This window comes from Numida meleagris, chromosome 21 (genome assembly GCF_002078875.1).
Source record: "Numida meleagris isolate 19003 breed g44 Domestic line chromosome 21, NumMel1.0, whole genome shotgun sequence".
Classification (NCBI taxonomy): Eukaryota; Metazoa; Chordata; class Aves; order Galliformes; family Numididae; genus Numida; species Numida meleagris.
Genome location: NC_034429.1, coordinates 1,589,526 through 1,610,643, shown reverse-complemented (window position 1 = coordinate 1,610,643; position 21,118 = coordinate 1,589,526). Strand labels below are relative to the sequence as shown.

The 21,118-nt window shown below is 50.8% G+C and overlaps 1 long non-coding RNA gene across 2 annotated transcripts; it reads left to right on the top strand.

The window, feature by feature from the left end:
* LOC110387220 lies at nucleotides 17,580–21,118 on the top strand. 2 transcript variants are annotated; one of them, XR_002432445.1, is made up of 2 exons: nucleotides 17,580–17,615; nucleotides 18,279–21,118. It is a non-coding gene; the product is annotated as an uncharacterized LOC110387220 (long non-coding RNA). The 2 variants fall into 2 exon arrangements; XR_002432444.1 differs by having other exon boundaries at nucleotides 17,761–21,118.

The following is a 21,118-nucleotide window of genomic DNA, read 5'->3' as shown; positions in this document are numbered from 1 at the left end:
GGGCTCACCCTGCTGCCTCCAACCCGCAGCATCTCGGTCCCCTTCGCTTCGGCTCCAAGGAGACTTTAATTTCATGTGGTTTTCATTTCCTCACGGGGCTGTAAAGATGTTTTATCTCAGAAAGACCGCTTTCTTTTTTTTTTTTTTTTCTCTCTTTCTTTTTTTCTTTAAGCATAGGGGAAAAACAAAGCAAATGGAAACATGCCCTTTGGGTAGATAAACATACTTTTCCCTCTTGTTTTCTATGATGAATGTGTCAGAGAATGGGAAGAAAGAGAAGCAGAGGAGAAGATGGTAGTTATAAAAGTGTGTGTGGATGCATGGGTAGATAAACAGACATTTTGTTTCCGAAGCTGACTGGGTCACTAAGTGGATAAATAGATAAATCTCTGCTTCGTGGTTCCTATGGTGGCTGAGTCACACCGGGGTGAGATGGGAGATACTCCACAGCCAACGCTCCCCACTTCCCAAAGCAGCCCCTGTTCTCAGCCACCATAAAGCGCCATCGTCCCGGCATCGCAGGACCTGGGCCATTATCTCTCCGTTAATTACGTCAAGCTATCTTTCGCTGACTTTCCCCTCCTTTATTTTCTGCTCTTTATCCTGCCTTGTATCATCCATAACAACGCCTCGGATGCGCTCCCTCCTCTCTCGTTCGGTCCCGGTGGGACGGCGGTGGGTTTGTGGATGTGTGCGAGGGAATGAGCGAGCAAGTTGTTTTCTTTTATCTCCTTCCCGTTCCATATTATCGCTCCCCATGCCGCCTCCTGAAGTGTGATATAATTGCCTCTGAAAGCACTGCCTGCCTGTCATCTCTTATTGCTCGGGTAGGGTATCAACAAAATGCAAAACTGCCACAATTTAAAAGCATTCAGTGTCTTTTATACGTTTCCACCCTGTTAGAAACATATTTAATAAAGTTTTGACATGTAGAAAGAGGCCCAGTAAGTGGTGATAAAATTCTGAATGGTAGCGGAGCACCAAAGGAGACGTATTAGAGTTAATGAATAAATGGGCTGATTTCCACCGAAAATACGGTTGTAAATAAGCATCAACACAAAAATGGAGGGCAGGGCCGCGTGTTCTCATCTGGAGGATGCAGCAGAGATAAATGGGACATGAAGAAAAACCTAATGAAGGCAGATGAAAACGGATCGAAATCGCTGGGATTAGGGGGATTTCTGGTAACTTACGCCAAAGTCACCAAAACTGGAAAGTGGGCACTGACCCTTTGTGGGAAATTCTCGAGTCAAAGCCAAAGGACATGGAGAAATGCAGGTGGCAAAGGATCCCCAGGCACAGAGCCGTGCTGCTGACCCAGTCTATAGCTTCCATGGGAGATGCTGCGGCCGTGGGGCTGTGCCCACGTGGCACCCACCCCTGGAGGTAGCGATGCTGCCCATCCGAGCAGCCTACAGCAGCTGTGCAACCCTGAATGTACATGAGAAATCCAGAGATATGCGGGAAAACACCGCGCCTCCTCTCTGATCATTCGCACAGCAAATAAGCTAAATTCATGAATAAATTGTTTGCTACAAATAGATCAAAACACTTGGGGCTTCAGCCATGTGCTGGCTCCTCACCAGGGAGAAATGTGTGCACTCGGCTGCTAATTCCAGACCGTTGCTTAGTCCAACCCATCCCATTAATTAGCAGCATCCCCGTGCCCTTGCTCTTGCTGGGAGGAAGGGCTTCCCATTCATTCCCAGCCATCCCCTCTTCCCCCATCCAAGCCTTTGGGATACGGATGCTCTTTCTTAAATTCCCCTTTCCGCTCTCTTTCATATTCAGAGATGCTGCTGCACTATCTCGGCAATGGCAAATATATTTAAAGATCACAGCAGAAGCATTCAAGCCCAATTAGCCCACCCAGCCTAACCTCCCGCGGGTTCAGCTGGGATCCTCCCATTGACGGTGGAGCTCACATTAAGCGGATGCTATATTTAATCTGACAACAAATCATCAGGCCCAACGAGGGAAGAAGAAAAACCATTCCTACAGCGATTTCTTTTGCCTGGGGCACTCGGTGTAGGGCGAATACTGGGGCAAACAGCAGAGAAAAACAAACACTTATTTCCAAATATCCTTAAGAGCTCTATTTGGTGGTTAGTTATTTAGCGGAGCCTTAACGCTCGAGCACACTCTGTAATATTCCACGGGTTGGTGTGCTTGCCTGCTGCAATTACGTGTTTAGCCCTTAAGTAAGAGGTCAGCAGGACTGTCTTATAGTCAATTAGTCAGGGAAACCAAAATGAGCAAACCAGCACTCTCCTTTTCCAGGCAGGCTGGAAACGCTATTGTTATTTTTTCTCTTGCAGTCACCCGGTGCAGTTTTCCATTTGCAGATCACTAGATAATATAGGGAACAAAAGCACAAAAGGGCAAAGATGCGCACGTGCCACATGTCCTTCTATCATCCTCTCGTAAGGAGGTGATGCTCAGAGGTTAATTGTGAGTTTTGTGTTGGATTTGCATGGGGGGGACTTGACTGGGAGAGCCAAGATGTGCTGGAAATAAGGTTTGTGTTGGTTTAACGAGCAGCTAAATCAAGCCATGGCGTTTTTGTTCCATGGCTCCCTGTTATGTACTTTAGCATAATGAAGTCTCCCAACTCAAATCAACGTTAGCTCTTGGTTCACACAACCCAGTGACAGCGGGCACGGTGGTGTTGGGTTGGCGGTTGGACTCGATGATCCTAGTGGCCTTTTCCAACCTCAATGACTCCATGATTCTGGGTTGTTGCAAGTCAATTCAGATAAGCACACAAGATGACGTGGTGCACCAGGTGAGCTTTGCTTTAATTTCTGTTCCGATCAGCTCCGGCACGTCGCCCTGATGCTTGCAAACAGCGCAACCCAACTCCAACCCAAGCAAACACCATCCTCCATTCCGAGCGAGTGCGGAGCTGCAGTGAGGCCGCTGCTGCACTTAATGCGACATGACATTTAATTAACTTCCCAACAACTGTGTCGTGCTGCGCTCCGGGAAGCGGCTGTGCAAGAACCAGGCACGGCTCGTCACCGGATGCGGCGCACGGTGCAAGGGCTGCTTGGAGGAAAGCAGTCGTGCCAATGGCTCATTCTGCAGGGAAATGTTCTTCTGAGGCTGGAGTGGGGACTCCAGCCCCTCCCCAGCCGCCAATACGGTGCTGCATCACTGAGCTATATAATTGCATATTTGTTCCTGTTGGGTTTTGAAATATTAGCACCCGGCGCATCATTCCGGGGAGCCTGTGCGGCAGCTTCTGCTGCGTGACTGCAGGGGGGAACGCTGCGCAATAGGAAATGCGTCGGGTAATTAAAGCAATGGCTGAGCAGAAGCAGGAAGGAGGAATGAGTGCAGATGTTCTCAGCTCTCCTCCCCGCTTGGTCAGGGGCAGAGTGGGGAGGCTGAGTGCTGTGGGCAGAGCTGGGTGTGCAGGATGAGCCCTGCCCTCATCGCGGCTGCTTTGCCTCTGCATCCTCCTCCATCCAGGAGATGCAAAACCATGCAAAAATTTGGGCTTTTTCCCCCCTCCCTTTATTCCTAGAAGGCAGACACGCATCCCCAGGTGAGAGGGCTTAAGTGACAGCACTTCCACAGCAGGAAAGAGGAAGGGAGAAGAGGGGAATGGATGTCATATTGGCAGAATTGTTTCTAACTAGAAGGTTTTTCAAAGTTGTCTAAGTGTCAGCAGCTCTTCTTATAGCCTGAATTTATTTGGCATGGTGTCACAGTTATCTCTGTTAAACAAGTCCTCATATGCACCTTTCAGAGCTTAAGAACACCTGAGGGAAAACGTATTAGGATCTCAGCTTTCAATCTTGCTGTAATTTCTGTCTTACCAAGGGAGGGAAAAAAATAAAATAAAATAAGAGGAAGCGTAATGCTGCTGCCGGGGATTTTAAGGGCTCTTTTTAATCCGAAGTGACTTTTGTGTGTCAGGGAGAGGTGATCCCTTGGAGGTGGGGCCATGGTTGTGTTCAGAGCACGGGCACATCGATCCCGCAGCCCGGCGGGTGGGAGCATGCGGCGGATCCTCACATCCTACAGGTCGCCAACCCAAATCCAATTAAGCGGCTGGGTTAGAACCATAATTGCTACAAAAAGCGACATGTCAGCCAGTGAGGTGTTATTAAAACATATAGGAAACAATTTGTGCTTCCCTCCCCTCTTCCCCTCCCCTCCCGTGCCACAAAGGCTGTGGATGGGAAGCGTGGCATACCGCTGCTCCTCCATCCCAGAGCATCTCCTCTAACGTTATTCCCAGGGAGGAAGAAAGTTGGAGCAAAACTGAACAATCCTCTGCAACACGCTCCTGGGAGAGGCTGTGAAATGAGTGCTCGGGCTCAGAAATCAGCCTCCATCCCCTCGCGCAGTGCCAACCTCACGTGCACGAGGCTGCTAATGACTAAGTGTTATCACCAGCATCATTCTTACTCGAAGAGCGCTTCAAACACCCATTAAGCCATCTGTTTCTCCAGCAAACCTCGGGGTTGTGTTTTACCCTAACTTTCTGCTGTTGTCGTTCCAGCGCAGAGCGGCTTCCCATTATCCCATTATCCCACATCCCCTGGGATATGTGGCCACCAGCAGAAAGAAGCAAAAACCTTTGTAACATCCATCCCACCGCCCCTGCTCTTAGAGTGTGTGGGGACAGGTGATGCTTACCCCTCGGCACCATAGAGGTTAGGATAACTATGCCCCTTGCACTGCTTCCAGGGTCTGCTTTTGCTGGCAAACAGCATCACCCTCCCGCACGTACCCAAGCTGCAGAGCATGTTTTTATGACTGTGATTCAGCCAAGCACTTAAAGAAGTGCTTGGAAGTAGTGCGCGCTTGCACGTTTCCTTGACACTGCCTCTATTTGCAAGCAACAATAAGTTTAAAGAGAATAAACAGCAAGGAAGAGGAGAGGACTGCTCCTGTGGGGCTGTGCTGGAGGGGATAGCTCAGTGCCAGGCAGCATCAGCTGCCACCAGTGAGCATCTCCCATCAAGGAACCGCAGCGATGCTCTTCCAGCCAATACCCCCCCAGAATTCTCTCCTGGATCACCTTGCATAAAAAACAGCCAGACTTTGGGTAATAGGTTTGGCCCCAATACTGTCTTGGCCCCCCTGGTGTTAACCAATCAAGCTGGAAGATGACCATCAACTCCCACTTCTCCTTTGCTGCAGCAGAAGGGGCACTGGGAAAGGAGTCAGAAGCTGGGAAAAGTAAGAAATATTCACCTGAACTGCAGAGCTCAGGCAGTAAGAGAGCTCTGTTTGTAGTGGGAATGGAAAGGAGACCTTAACCAAGAGCATCCACAGGGTTTGGTGCAGTGAAAAGGGATGCACAGCTCCGTGCTGGGAAGCAAACGCCGGGTTCTGTTGGCTTCCCTCTGCCCATGGTCACGCTCTGCTTTGAATCTTCCACCACAATCATTTCTTCACCTTAATAATTGCCCTCAGTTTGCTTGTAAAACACGTGCCCTACTAAACAAGGCACTGGGAGGGTTTTGCAGCACGCCAAGCAGAAAGCAAAGGCACGCAATGTGTTCATCCAACAACATAAAGAGCAATTCTGGGAGGGCTCCTCCAGGACAGCAGATGCCCTTTTGCTTCCACAAACTCTTCCAGGAGTCACTAAACTATCAACTGCTGGCCCCCAAGCTCCTGGTTTGCATTGCACTTGGGCTTCTGTGTGCATAGGCACAGAGAATTGGTGCTTGCAGAGCCCAGTGCCTCTGCAGGAGGTAGAGCTGAGGCTGCAGATGGGCTCTGTGCATCTTAAGACCTGGGGTTCCCCCATGGCTGCACCCACCCCCCACCTGCTTCTCCCCATCACGCCCAATCTAACTTCTGCATAGCTTCCCTCATATTTGCAAAGCATAAAACATATTATATATATATATATATAAAAGCCTTCTTCCGACTAAGAGCCTGCTTTCCATTCCGGAGATAGGTTATATTCTTCACTGCACACACGCCTGCATATATTTGAACAAGTTTGATTCAGTATAGCTGACACAAAAACCACTTAGTTGTTTCCCCTACATCATCCTAAGTTAATACTCCTGACAAGCTCCAGGAGGCTTTTCAGCAATTTTTCTGTTTCAGCTCCCCTTGCTTCCTATGCTCTCGGTTTCGCCCCCGCCGTACAATTCCCAGCGCCGAAGCAGCTGGCTCTACCCCAGCAATTGGCATCCAACGCGCTCGGAACAAAAAAATTGAATGGGTGTCCACGGGTGCACGATGCAATGACCTGAGTCAGTGAGCCGGATGACATCTGTACACGTCTTGTGTGCACACCGTGTTTTCAAAGGAGATGAAAAATAGGGAGACGGAGAGTTCGGGATGCTCCGCACACCCAGGTTGGGTTCTGTCGCTGGGGAGAGGTTGGGCTGCGAGCTCCAAAGAAGCAGGCCCTGGGGAACGATTGCTCATAGCATTAACTTTCCTTCAGCCAAGTATCCATTCATGGCTGATGTACTAATTGATTTACCCTTTCCCTGCATTCTGCTATTGTGAGAATATTTTCTTTCTGTCCGTCTTTTGTGGCTGCTGCTGAAAAGCGGCTCCTTATCGCGTTCCTTCTCGTCGGGTCTCTAAATATTTATCCTGTGGTTTCATTAGGTTGGTAAATAAATGCTTGCACCTCTTCTGTTCCCTAACGTTGCCTTTAAAATTAATCTCTCGCCAAGTAATTGGGGAAAAGAGGGAGATGTTAAGTTGGAGAAGTTAGATGAAGCAGTGGCGAGGCAAATGACTGCATTTAAATCCTTTCTTTTAGCTAAATTATTGACTAAACGTCGTCGCAACGTTGACATTCATGGTTCTTAATTGCACATTTTCCATATTCCCTATAGGTGGGATGTGAAACCACAGCCATCATTTGTAGCAGGGGAAATCTGGGGCTGGCTAGGCATTCCAGAAAGTGGGAAGGGCTGGGAAGGGCTGGGAAGGGCTGACCCCCAGCCAGACAGCCACACGTCTTTGGAGGATCAGAGATCTCATCCATATTAAAAACTCACTGAGAAATCATACTGATTCTCTCTGTTTGATAGGTTTAATGGAAGCCTCGACACACGTGCATGGTTTTTTTCCATTGCGCTCAACAGCGATGGCTATGGGAGACAAGAGCTTTGCGCATCCAGGTTGGGGCAGGTGGTTTCCATGCATTCTGCTTTCCCCGCCCAAGCATTTTGTGCTGGATAGAACTCCCTGTGCAACCACAGCATCAGAGTGGCACAGTGAGCTCCTGCATGGCCCACCCAGCTCCCTGCTCTTTAACTCCCCTGGAAATAAGTGCTGCTTTGTCAGTGGCCCAAAAAAAAAAAAAAAAAAGAGAGAGAGAGAGGGGAAAATCTAGAAAAAGGAAAATAAATTGCCTGCTCCATTCAAATAACAGAGCTGATTTAAATCGGGGAATGAACTCTCTTGAATTTCTGGGTTGTAATGAAGACAATGCAGAAGTATTGTTCAGACCCTTTCAAGCAAGCCGTATCCAAACGCTCAATAGAATTAAGCTCCGATCCTGCAATCACTTATGCCCATGGGTAACTGGGTGTCCTTGCTGAAGACATTAGCCAGGCTTTCTCATTGCGCTGAGCATGTGCTTCAACCTTTGCATAGAAGGAAAGAAGTATCCCACGTGCAAAGCTGAAGTGGAGGAAGCAGCGCTGGGGATGCTCTGAGAAAAGCGCTGCAGAGCGCTGCCCCAGTTCGCCCATGGTCAATTCCCAGCCTTGTTCTATTCCCGCTGCTCATCTCATTCAGACGAGCTTCTCATTTCCCCATGTTTGTTTAGTCTCAGCGCCAGACCACACTCAATATTTGCTTCCCCCTCCCCACTATTTGCTCTTATTTCCATGTGTTTAACATATATATTTGTTGCTATCTGCCCGACAATCACAGCTACTTCCCCTTGCTGCCCTCGGTGATGGGCAATACCATTACCATGGATATCCATGTCCCACTCCAAGGCCCATGGCTCCCTCCAGGTCCCCATGCTCTGAGCTCCACCAGACATTGGGGTTTTGCTGCAAGCTGGAGCAGGACATGCAGACAACAAAGCCACAGCTCCGGGCTTTTGTCTCCGAGATGCAGAAAGGTTTCCATAAAAGCTCAATATCTTAATTATTTTTCCCCTCGGAAAATGTTTTTCTCCAAACCTTTTGGAGCTGGCCACTTCCTTCTGTGATTAGCTAGCTTTTATCCAGTGGTCTTGCTCCTCTTTGCAGCAGAAACCCCCTCCTGCTCTGCACACAAGGACTACGTTTGTGCTTGTGTGGATGGCACCCATGGGAGGGACCCAGTGTCACCTCTATGGGATGTCCCCAGTTTGTGGTGGGTCCCTCTGTCCCCCAGGCTCAGTTTTGGGGGTGAGCGACAGCACTGCCAACACTGGGGCTGGAAAATGGAAATAAAGGAGCCAGGAGGTGGAAAAAGACACAGAAAGCGAGGCACAAATGGGAATTAGAATGCACGGGTTTGCTCTCCAAAAGAGCAGCCTGTTGTTTTGGATCAGGTTTCCCCTTGAGCAAACAATTGTGAAGTCAGCCCGTCCTGCGAAATGAGCTGTCACTCGGTGCCGTGAGCCAACGCTATCGATCACAGCAGGGAGAGCCAGCAGGGAGAGCCGGGATGCTCGGGGGAATGAGCCCTGCTGCTCTGCCTCGGGATGCAGTGTTTTGGGGTAGGAGTGTGGTGCATCTTAGGCAGCACGCAGCAGACAGAGCTTGGAAGGCAGCGCTGCGTGTTGGCTGCAGGGATGCTCTTGGAGGTGCCAAGCAGCTTTGTGTCTTGCAATGCCCCTCAGGCTCAGCACTCGAAGCATCCCTGCCTTTCACCTGTGCTGCTATAGCAACTGCTGGAGCTGCTGCCGTCCTGCCCAGAGCTGTTTGCACGGAGCAATGCCCACTTCAGGCACTGCAGTATCGCCATCCAAAGGGCTCTGTGGACCATAAAGCTACAGGGAGGTGTTCCTGCTGCTTGCTGGCAATCGTGCACGCACATCCGTCCTACCATGAGTAGACCCAAATGCATTGGCCATAATCATCCGTCATGTTTATGCTCCGCACTCCATCCCAATGGATCCCAACACGCTCCGCAGCAGACGCTGTGCAACAGGATCCATCATCCAGTGTGGAAGCGCGGCCAGATCCTGCTGGGACAGCTTCATACCCTGCAATGGAGGCAAAAAGCAGCAGACAAAAACCATTGTAGTGAAAATTCTGCCATGTTTTGGGCACCTTCTGGGCTTCCCACTTATGAAGTGCTCAGTGGGCTCAGAGGTGGCTGCCACTCAGCACTGCTAATGATGAGATTTAATAGCAGCCTTGCGAGTGGCTTTATAACCCCAGCAATAAGCACTGTGCAAGATTAACTCACTTTGCAAATTGCTGATAAATATTCTCCAGTTCCCCGTGCTCATTGCTCCGGTGCACCAATGTTTGGGGAGGGGAAAGAGGAAGATGGGTGCCTTCCTCACCCCATCGCCTTGCTCAGGAGCCAGGGGGTTGGATGCTAAGTCAGATGTGTTGGTGTTAGTACCTGGCACCAACCTGCTTGGCCCCGCCACCCCCCGGGGACGTGGCTCCCCCCATCCACATCTCCTTCCGCCGCCAGAGCCGAGCGTGGCTCTTTCCATCCCGCAAATGGGACCGTCTGGTAAAATATTTTGCAATGCACTGACAAAGAAAGCACTCTGTCAGAGGGAGATATTATTGATGTTGTTATTATTGCATCTCCCGTCTCCGCTGCAAAGGATGCCTGACCATGCTGACAGCTGCTATTAAGAAAGTTGCACAGGCAGTGTTTCTGGGGATATAATTCTTTCTTGAGCAAAGTTAAACACTAAAAGGGGTTATTTCATGGAGTAAAAGCGAGAGCTGTGAAAAAGTTTCTGTGTGACATGCAACATAATCACGCTGTGCATTACCAGGGTAGACCTGTTAGCCAGTCCCTGAGCACAGCCAGACCTGCAGTCCTCACTCTGCAGATGGGAGAACATCCCCAGCACTCAGGGCAACGTGGAGGGGAAATAATTCTGCTCTAGGGCCCAAACCCACAGAAAAAGGCTATTTCTCCCTATATGGGTAAAGCTCGCTGCGTGGCCTCAGCCCCTTTACAGCTTCAACATAAAACTGGGAGAAGTGCAGCAGCTCAGGCTGGGTTTGCTCTTAGGCATTAAAATAGATGGGGGGGAGAGGCAGATGGAGCAGAGCAGAGCAGAGCGCACGTCAAAGTGCAGCCAGTGCTTGTAGCACTGTCCCTGTAAGCACCTGAAGGGCTTTGGCTGGCACTTGGGTGAACCTAATGCAAAAGATGGAGAGCTCGAACAGCAGAGGTGCCCTTCCAGCATCCTCAGCTGAAAGCAGTGCTGGGAGTTTTGGGTCCTACAGAACCACAGCGGGGCTCAGCTTATCACAGGGCGCAGTCGGTGCCCCAGGGTGGTATCGCTAGCGGGATCCCAGCTGCCTCCATTAGCAATTTCCACAGCGCTGCCATTTATCCCCGTCATTTAGGGTTCGTGGGCTATTATTTAGTCTATTTCCAAGATCTTATTGCATTTTTTATTCATAGAGAGGTTAGATTTATATATTGAAGATCAATAAAAGGCTCTATCGTGGCTACATTATTAATAAGGAATACATTACGTGTAGACAGACAGCCCACTCTATCGGATTTACTTAGCAGATATGCTTTTTGGGGGCAATTCTGAAAATTTACTACCTGTTCGATCTCCCTTCCTCTCCTTGTGTCTCCCCGGGCTCCCATCCCTCCCTCCTTCTACACAGGGATAATAGCAGCTTTATTTAGCATTGTGCAGCCTCCATCCCTGCTGATGACACCGTTGTGGCTCCGAACTCCAACAGCCCCAAAACTGGTGCCAGAGGAGTGCGCCATGGGGAGAGCCCCCGGGGGAAGGGATCTGCCCAAAGCCAAAGGGGAAAGTGGCAGAAAATCTCCAGAACTGGGTGCTGTGCCCCGGGCTGAGCTTGTGGGTGCCAGCATCCCACGATGCGCCCGCTCGTAGATCCGATTTTAATCAGCAGCAATTCACTCTAATCATCGTAATTAACGGAGAGTGGGAAAATATTAGCTGGAATAATCAAAGCTGATTTTTTGTTTTCTGGTGCCGTTTTTTCCCGGGAAAGCTGCGAGGTGAAGAATCAACGCGTCTGCACTGAGCTCACCAAGGGATCCGTGCTTTTGAGCAAACGTGGCTTTCCTGGCTTGCATAACAAGGGGATGCAGCACGAAGATCCTGTGGGAGCACTGGGGTGCCCAGCAGACCCCTTGCATCCGTTCTCCACCTGAACCAAGCGCTCTCCATCCCCGTGCCACAAACCGAAGGGGAGAGCAGTGCTTGGTTAACACGACAGGGGCTGGCAGGGAGCGTGCAGCGATGCAGTTTCGGTTGAAGGGCGGAAAATCAATAGAACACATCGAGTTCTGCATCCCGACCATGGCTTCTCTTCCCCTGGCGCTCGTAGCGTTCAGGAACTCTCCACTCTCGGCCGTACGCTCGTACGAAAAGAGAGCAGAGATGGGTTTACAAATCTTTAATTATCATCCCTGCTTCCCACCGGTGGGTGGGCAGCGTCGGATAAGAGTTACAAGGAAGATGTCTGCGATAACAGCACAATTGCAGTGAGCAGCCCTCAGACACGATTACTGACATTTATTAACAGAGCATCACCTGTTGGGTCTGCCCTTCCCTCGGCGGAGACCCTATGGGCTCCCCAGGGGTGTGGGTGGGTATGGGCTGCCTGGTCCGACTCCATCTAGATGTGGCACTGCACACACATCTGGGGGGCACCCATAGGTGGAGGGGCTTGGGGGGAGGGGGGGACCACCCCCACCTCTCTCTGCTGGGAGCAAAGGGAAACCGGGGCTGGAGAAAATTCAGCTCCACTCTTGAAATAAAATGCAATAAAATGACAATCTGGTTCATTTTTGTCCTCCGAAATCTCTCTTTTTTCCTTCTTTTTTTCCCCAACCCTTGCAGCAGGGAGCAGTCTTCCGAAATCCCGTATCGTCCCCCCTCCACCTCACAAAAAAGCTGCGCCCCTGACCAGAATAAAATCAGGTATCTCGCCGCTTCACGTATTTTTAATTGCACTATTCATTATGCAGTGGATTGCTGCTTGTTAGAGCATTTCTCAGCCATTATACGATTTTGGAGGGGATTTTTGTGTTTGGTTTTGCGGGGTTTTTTTTTTTTTGTTCTCCCAGGAGCCTGTAGCACTTAAAAGTGCGCCGTATAATGGTATAATCACCTAAATTAAACGTGCCCCTGCTGCACGATGCTTTGTGCCAACGCTACGGCGCCTACATGAGAAGAATGGAGCCCGCAGCCCCATGGGGACGCGGTGCCAGCGTCCCCAGTGGTGACAGTTCTGCATCTCCAATGGTGACAGCTCGGCACAGCTTGGGGACTGCGTGAAGTCGGTGCAGTGGGGCCGAGCTCGGGGCTGGCAGAGATGCAAAATCAGCTCGTATCAGCGCAGGCTCCATTGCTTCTCCATTGCCCTCGCACAAAAGCTTCCATCAGCACCAAGGCAACTTGAGGTCGGAAACCCAGCGGGCGTTTTTTGAGGCAGGGGAAGAGATGAAAGGCAATATTTGCAGGGGGGTTTTGGAATCACGCTGGCCCCAAGAGCTGGAGATGCTGCAGCATCCTCTGGGCACGGGGGACAGCATCCCCACCCCCTTCCCATGTGGGCCAACAGGTGGAAAGGCATTGGTATGCAAGGAACGGCCCCGGCAGCCTTTACATCAGAGCCTCACAAAGGCAATTCTCAGCAATTGATATAAAAAGGTGTCAGTTCTGGTTTAAGTACTGTATTACCAGCAAAGATTTATCTGCTTCAAAGGCAGGCCTCGTGCCACCGAGGGAATAAACAGCTCTTCTCCTTATCTCTTTCGCATAGCGCAATATTTTCTCCGTTCGACTTTGGCTCGGAAAAGACTTGTTCTTCCGCTTGGCCATTCGCATATTGTAATTTAGAACAAGACGCGATGCTCCCCCAGGGGTGTCACGGGGCGGATGGTTCCAGGGGCACTGGGGCGGAATGGGAGGGGTCCATACCCATTGGGGATGCAGGATGCAGGAGGGGACCCGGATGGGTACTGGGAGCATCCTCCCTAGATGCCAACAGTTGGCACTGGGAGCAGTGAGCAACGAGCAGCCCTCAGCCAAGCACCAGCCCCAGGCGATGCCACTGCTGTGCTCTGCGCTGCCTTTTCCCAACCATTCCAGCAGCCCGTCTTTAAAATTACACCTCTAAACATATTTATACAGGCCACATATATTTTACATGCCTGCACAATGCATTTTATGAAGCATATAAAAAAAACGGATAGAAATTATCTATTTCTCCTGTAGAGCTTGTCTCTTTTTTGGGGGGAGAGATAACAAGGACCTATTTCATTTTGCTGTTTGCTGCAGGATGCCATGCAATAAATTGAGAAGCGAAGTTTTGAAAAATGCTTTTTTTTTTTCTTCTTTTTTTCCCCCCTTTTTTAATGCCATTCTAAGCTGGAAAGATCTAGCAAACGGAAAACATTATTTGCAGGCTATCAGCCCAGAGTCCCTCTTGCTCCCCTCTCTTGTTTGCTCACTGAAATGAATGGGCTCTTTTGGCAGCGAGGATCACAATGTTAATCGGAACTAAAGAGCACTGTGTTTGCGAAGAACCAAGGATCTTCCCCCTTTGCAAACTTTGCAAAATGGTTCTGCAGATATTTGGGAACAATTAGATCGAACGGAAGCGAGGGCCGCGGATGGGCAGCTCTCCTCTCCATCCGCTGCTCAGTGCTGATGTTTCCTTGTCCCTCTCATTCATACGGATGGGAGGCTTGAGAAATTTGGCTGCATGCTCACCTCTAACAGAGGGGAGTGGGTGGGGGGCAAGAAACAGGGATGTGCGTGGCTTCACCTTGCATGAGCCCCGCATTAATCACATCCAAAGCGGTTGGATGAACAGAGCCAGCGAGCTGTGCAAGTGCAGCAATGCTCAGGAGTTAATTAGTCACCTGGCTGCACAGTGGAAGGAGCCCTATGGGGCTGGAGTGGAGGTGTGGGACAGCTCCGGTGCCGCGAGGCGTTGGGTTGTTATGGATTCTGCTTTATGTGCTTGCAAAAAAAAGCCTTGTCTACACTATGGGAGGGTTTACAAGCAAATAAATCTGGCGATAGCGTGAGCTGAAAAACATCAGGGCCAGGAGTTTGTGCCTGGATCCAGCTTTACCGTGCTGGCCATTAAACTTCCCGTCTGCACGCGGTGCTCCGGAGCAGTTTACGAGCACTTCAAGTGGCTGAAGCAGAGTGAGGAGCGTTCTTGCTTCCCTGTATCCATCTTCAGAGAGGGGAAAGAATCCGACCGTCCCCTGGGGTTGTCAGGATGCTTGTGCAGGGCTTTGGGAAAGCCCTGGGGTTGCCATGGCCAGCTCCGTGCCCCGTGGACATGAGTAGTGTCACACCTGCGTGGACACGGGGCAGTGCTTTCACACCAAAGCACGCGTGGGTTGTTCTGCACGCAGCCACGTCCATGCCAGAAGCCGCTGGTCACCGGGAATGCAATGGGTTCATGCATCACTGTCAGGGTCCCACTTAGCCCAGCCGGCTGGCTCCTCTCCATGCAATTACGATGCAGACACTCGAGCTGCAAGCAGCCGGGCCGGGCTCCTGCATACAGATCAGCGTGGGGCTGAGGGTGTTAAAAACAAAGCAAAACCCCAGCGCTTTGCACCAAAGAACAGCAGCTGCCTGCTGCTCTCCTCCCCATCCCACGCCTATTACAAACCACGGCAGGTGGAGGTTCCTCCAACCTGCCCAAGTATTTGGCCACCGGCTACCGGCGGCAGGAAAACTTTGGGATTTATTCATGGCCACCTGTCAGGGGCTGTCATTCCCCACTCTGAGCTATGGCCTGAAGTTTGCCGTTCTATAAATCAGCTCCTCTTGGACATAATAACTCTTCTTTATAGGCTCTTTCCCCTTCATAAATAAACCTCATTCCATATGTATATGCTGTGAATGGCGAGCTCTGATTTGCAGCTCTCTGCTGGCACCAGGGGCTTCTCTCCAGTAGCTCTCCAGTGGCTGTGATGGCTTTGGGGAGAGCTGGGCATGGGAGGGGAGCCCAGGGGCTCGTCCCCATCCACGTTCAGGGAGAGGAGCCACCAAATGGGGAAAAGCTCAGCATCTGCTGAAATTAGGAGCAATGCAGAGCTACAGCATCGGTGCCCCTCCACCAGGTGCGTGCGGGGAGTGGAGGTCAGCCCAGACCCACACAAAGTGATCGGTTCGGCCACGGCAGCCGAGCAGTTTCTGCGCCCCGCTGTCCACATGAAGGATGGAGCCCTCCCTGCTGGTCCTTGGGTTGGTATTTTCACGGCAGATTAACAGGAAGAAGGTCTGGAGGTGCAAGCTGCGTGTTTTTTTCCCTTAGAGAGACTGCAGAGCTGCATGCTGGCGGTGGTATTTGGGCTCTCCAAGGGGCACCCACCCCCATCCCAATTTTCCACTGCAACAGCACCAAATCCAAGGGCAGAGAGATGGAGAACCTGGAGCATGCCATGCCATGACGCACTGGGGAAACTTCAATTTCTTTGTTTTTGGAGTTCCTCCTTTGTGCAGCGGATGGGGATTGCAAAGCTGGGGACGAAGGGCATTGCATGGGAAGGAACTCGCAGGCAGCTCCCAGCCTCTGGGATCGTTCACGCATTATCTGCCTCCTGACTATTAACAAAGCCGTTGGCTGCTGAGAATTACTCAGAAACCATAACGCAGACTGATCAATACTGCTCTCAGCCACGCCTGGAGATGGATGATGCGAGCAGCAAAACCATCCCAAATCACAGGGTGGGCTTCCCAGCCCCCAAACCCAGCAGGCCAGGGAGATCGCTCTTGACTAAGGATGGTGAACTTCCATTGAGTGTGCCACCACCGCAGCTAAACCAGGTCTCTTCCTTAGCAAAAGAGCACTGGCCCTTCCCTTCCTGCTGCTGGTGCTGGTTTATGGGATGCTGTTGATTTGGACCGGTGCTCACGGTGACAGCCACGCAATACAAGAGAACGCCGTGGGGCAGCTCCTCATTTACATCCATGATCCCACTTAATCTAAAGCATGGCCGACGCAATCCAAGCCCAAGGCGATTTATACCAATGTGGCAAAAAACGTACCCCATAAATCATCACAAGGATTTCAGCCTGCTTGCCCTAGATCAAGCCGTGTCCTTGTCAGTCTTCAGCTGGAGAGGAAATAAATCCCTCTCTCCTGGCTTTTTCCTGCCCATAAACCAGCACTTGGGTGAACCCAAGCCTTGAATTTCCTTGAGCTCGCCGTGGTGGGCAGTGGAAATAGCCACAGAAACAGCGACAGCTTTCAGTGCAGTTCATACAGAGAGAAACTGAGGCAGGGAGAGAGACATGGGGAGGTCCCACGTTGCTGGAAGGGAGCTTTTAGGGATAGGAAACACTGCACTTTGCGAATTCCCTTTGTCACAAGTCAGCTTGCATGGTGAGAGCCCACGCAGAGGGCGCTGGGCACATGTGGGACAGAGATAAATGCAGAGCATTTGCTGGGTTATGGCACCAGAAAGAATGTCTGCTTTGTGTCAGCCCCCGGTGGGGTCCTCCTCTGTCCTCCACCCCCAGAGCTCCATCTCAGGATGAACAAATCCATCCACGGCCAGAAATTGATTTTCCAAATATGTGATATCAGTGCGGAGTGGGGGGGAACAACCGCGCTTCACTCCTCCCCTCCTCCCCCTCAAAAAAAAATCTATTGTAAAAGCTCGTGTAAAAATACAATGGCACTAAACTCCAGCTAATTAGGGGATGGTGCTAAGCGAACATCTTATTTAAAAATGGCTCAGCAGTGAGACACAATCTAATCAGAGCGAAGCAGGAAATGTAGCAGTTTCCAGGTGAGTAAGCTGAAATGCCGAAGTCATTGTATGAAAGGGAGGGGAAAAAAAAAAAAAGCAAACGGGGCTGGAAATGACAAGGGAAGGAAAAGAGAGGAATCAGCTACATGGGCAGAGCAATAGCAACACATTGCTGTCATTATTCCTGAGCGGCAAGCGCAGCAAAAAGAATGAGGGGGAAACACGGAATTAAATCAAATATGATTACTGAACAAATAGAAAAGGAGCAGCGAGGGTTTTCTTATTGTGTGCTTTTTTATATGGCAGCGTGTGTTTGGGATGGAGGAGCCTGCTGCAGGGATGGGGGGGGATGTGGCTGTCGCTGTGCCTCAGTTTCCCCACCCCAGGTCAGCCGGGGTCTGCAGGTGGGAACTGCTACCTGAAAACATGCTTTGATCCCATTCTCATGCAAATTCCGCAGCAATAAAGAGTGAGGAAGTTCAACACACTTACCCAGGCATAACTGCTTCTCAACAGATTGCTTTTTGGGGGGAGACAGAAACAGAAATGCTAAGTCAGGGCTTGAAGCAGTGATGGAGCACCTGGTGGGAAGGCAGGGCCAACCCAGGGAAGCTCAGGTGCATGCAATGACCTGAGTGATGGAAGGGATGGAGCCAGGATCCACCCCTTCCCAGACCTCATTTAAGGGTTGGCAGTGGAGATGAGGAGATCTTGCTGGAGATTCCTTTTTTCCATGAGGCCTTCTGAAGGTAAGCAGCTTCTTTCCTTTATTTCTGTGCCCACAGCTGTTGCATTTGAGCCAATCCTCACTTGGTGTAGCCTGGGACCTTGCTGCTCTGCTGTCATTGCTGTGCTTTCCATCCCATTACAGTGAGACTTTTCTTTCATTTTGAGCTCCCTGATGCATCAGCTGCTCCTTCCCACCTCCAGCACTTGGTGTGCTGTGCTCTCATCCCTGCATTCCAGCACATGTGTCCTTGGAAGCTGTGAGCTGCCAGGACCTGTGTGGGTCCTGGAGGGTATCCTGCAGGCTCTGGTTTGTACTGGTTGAGCCCCCGCTCTGCTACTTTACTCTGGCTGTAGTCATCCATCCCAACACCAGGTTCAGGATTGTTTTATCTCTCATGCTACTGGTGCCACCAGCACGGTGCATCATCCAGAGCATCCTGCTGATGGCTTCTCTGCAGGATGACCACAAGTGTGGGGCACAGGGGCCTTGGAAACATTCCTTCTGCAATGTACGGCTGCTTGGGTGCATGGGTGAGACCCACTGAGGGCTGGTGTGGGGGCTTTCAGGGGATGACACGATGGAGAAGACCAGGCATCCATGATTTGCCTTTGCTTTCTGATAAGATTTGCACTGAGGTTCCTGGAAAAGCCCATTCCCTCTGCTCTCTGCCCCCGTTTTGCAGCTCAGCTGTCCCCAAAAGCACCGTGCAGCCGCAGTGCACAGCTGCAGCCACATCCCCTGTTCCAGCAGAGCATGAAAGAGAAGCAAGCAGCATCACCCTTCCTGCTGCCCACCTCCCTGCTCAGATGGAACGGGCTTTAAATCCTCATCCTGACCCCTCCCCCCCTCGCAGCCCCTCTGTGCAGGAGCGCTGAGCTGAGCTCCCTCACCCCTCCCTGCTTTGTGAAGGTCACTCCTGCCCCGTGCTCTTCAGACGTGCTGAGTCTCCACCTCATTTCCTATGCATTGAACTTCCCAGACCTGCAGGACTCTCCGACAGCAAGGCGTGAGGATTTGACCATTATTTTTCTCTTGCTTTCCCCCCGCATCTCTCTCTCTCTCTCTGAGAGAGGATTATGGGTTGCACCTATTAATTTTAGTCCTGAAGCAGTGAGTGGAACTTTGCTGAGTGTTTTACAACCTGCTTTCTCCCAAATCCCCTCTCTGTGCCCTTCCTGGGAGCAAAGGAGAAAGCCATGCAGGGAGTCAGCATGAGAGGGTCATGCTGCGTCTGCACCCATGGGCGAGGATGCAAAGGGACCCTGCAGCAATGCATCGCCCTCACTGCATTTGCAGAACTGCAGCATTGCAACTTGGCAGCAGCACCCCACCTCCCACCCATCCTCTTCCACACTTGCATGAGGAGAAAGGCAATGAAAAGCCACAGGTTTGTTTGGCTTTTGGTGCATCTTGCAACAGAAACCAGGCAGCGCTGCCCCCCTCTAAACGCTGCCCTTGCTTTTTTGGGGGGATACCAGATAGGATTTCAGCTGTGATTAAAATGTGCAGCGTGAGGTGGGCATGTCATAAACCTAGTGGTGACGGATTGATTTCAATCCCAAACTTTTACACCCTGAGTCCTGAGCCTCTCCAGCAGCGAGCACAGCCATGCGGGGAAGGTTTTATGGAGCATAAAGGCACAGGCTGCCATAAAACTGGGGAGCGGGAGGAAGGCCAGCCCCGATTAGGAGGCAGTGTGGGCATGAATACGTGGTGCTATGGGGGAAACTTCCAGCAGTGCTTTGGAAAACAAAAATGGGCACTTCCACTGTCAGTTTTGGGGCAGTTTCAGCTGTAACCAAGACTCAGAGCGGTCACTGTGGAAGTAGAGTTCAGTGGGTTTTAATTGAAATCATTCTTTCTGCTATAAATAACCCAAAGACTTGATCCTAAATGGGCAAACCATGGTATTGATGGCTTGCAACAGACACAAGATGAATCCTCCATCCGCCAGCATCTCTCTTGTAACAGGGGATATGCCGACGCCATAAATTCCGGAGGACAGGATTGCTATGCAACGGCATAATACATCTTCTATTCAATCTTTTATACATTATGTTTCGTCCTGCAGTTCGGTCGAAATATTTATGGACTGGGAGATGCTCTTTGAAGAAGTATCGGCCCTAAGGGTCCTTCCTGCTGGCAGTGCTCAGTGGCCTTGGATTATTCGGAGGGCTGCTGTGTGGGACAGCAATCCGAGGATGCAAAACTGCTAATAGTCAACATCCTTTGGTTTGGGTTTGGTTTCTGACCCTGAGGATGCCTGGAGCAATCGGCTCACCTCTCTGCTCCTTTGTTCTCCCTCCCCCAAAAAATAGATGCACGGTGCAAGATGCTGGGGCAGCAGCATGTCCACATTGCACAGCTGGCGGGGGACTCGCAAGCTTATTTTGTTGCTTTTCTTCAATGGGAAAAGCACCAAGGAAATGCACTTTAAATAGGTAAACAAAAAGAGGAACTCTCCCAAATCATAATTCCCTTTCATGTGGCTCTGCCTTAAGGCTTCTGGCTGGTGAAATTAAAGAAATACAATTAAACTGGAGCTGGCTCCCCTGTGCCTCTGTGCAAACGAAGGGAAAAAATCCTACAGGCACACGTGGCCAGACTACCAGAAAAAGCACCCACAACTTCGCTGCTTTAATTTAAGCTTCTATTCACATCGTTGTCAGCATCCAGGAACCGGTCCCATCTGCTGCTACTCGAGAGCTGCGCGTGAAGCGCGCTGGCAGAGCTCACCTCCATCCATCCCTCATGGGCAGGTGCCAGCAAGCTAAAAATACAGCCAGAAGTGACCCTCTTCTTGGCAGCCTCCAGGAAGCCTGAAGGCTGCAGCAAGCCAGGCTCTGGCGTGGAGCAATTCTGAATTTTTCAATGGGGAAGTGCTTTTTGATCGCAGCCACACGGCCTGTGGGATCTTCCTGGTTGGGGCAAGTCTGGCTCGTAACAGAAGTGTCCAGCTGGCCATGGGAACTGAGAGCCCTTTCAGTGCGTTCTGCATTGGTGCAATTCATGCAGAACTTGTTCTGCTGGAGCATCTCAGCTGTGCATCCCATGCACCTCAGCAGCTGCTGGTCCCCGTGGTCTCGAGCAAACTGCACCCAGGAAAGGCAGCAGCAAGCAGAGAGCTTGGAACCCATCTCCCTGCCTTCTGGAGGGGGCTTTATCTCATTAAAACAAACGAGCAGATGACTGCTGCCTGTGTCAACAGGGGGACTGCACTTCGTGATTACACTTTATAAACCCCAAGCTGTTTACTGCCTTAGCAGATAAGTTGAGCTTTTAAGAGGAGGAGATACAGTCTGGGGTTTGCACATTTAATAGACTCCTTGCGTGTGCATGCGGCTGTGTGATAACACCCCCAGCCCAACTGCACGTGAGGCTGCAGCATCGCAGGGCTTCGCTTCCAGGGCTCCTCTCCTCGCCACCAGATGTAATGGATGCGCGCAACGTAAAGCACATCTTAATCAATGTGAGAGATTCTGCTTAAAACCCAATGATTTTGATCTGGAGCCTGACAGCGCG